Consider the following 387-nt stretch of genomic DNA (forward strand, 5'->3'; position numbering starts at 1 on the left):
AGGCCTCTCCCGAGAGACCTGCCGTGACCCCGGGAGCCACCTCATTCATGGAAAAGCCTCTTTGTTACCGGCCGTGTGTCAGCAGGTCATGGTCCCTAGAGACTACCTAGTTGTAGTGTGACCTCCATTTATAATTATTGTCATGTCCGAATAGATAGGAGGAGAAAACAATTACACACTCATTTAAAGAGACAGTATCTTTTTTAATCAGTTCTCCTAAACTTTAATAAAATGTATCTTTAAATGTATGTATTATTCAATCCTTTGGAATGTTATATTTTTGGAAATCATAGCTTTTTATTTCCAAGGCCCCTAAAAACTGCACAAAATAGATGCTGCTTTCTATAATCTATTTTAATAATAAACAATGATTCTGTTTCCTTGACT

Source organism: Crocuta crocuta, unplaced genomic scaffold (assembly GCF_008692635.1).
Source record: "Crocuta crocuta isolate KB4526 unplaced genomic scaffold, BGI_CrCroc_1.0 scaffold467, whole genome shotgun sequence".
NCBI classification, from domain to species: domain Eukaryota; kingdom Metazoa; phylum Chordata; class Mammalia; order Carnivora; family Hyaenidae; genus Crocuta; species Crocuta crocuta.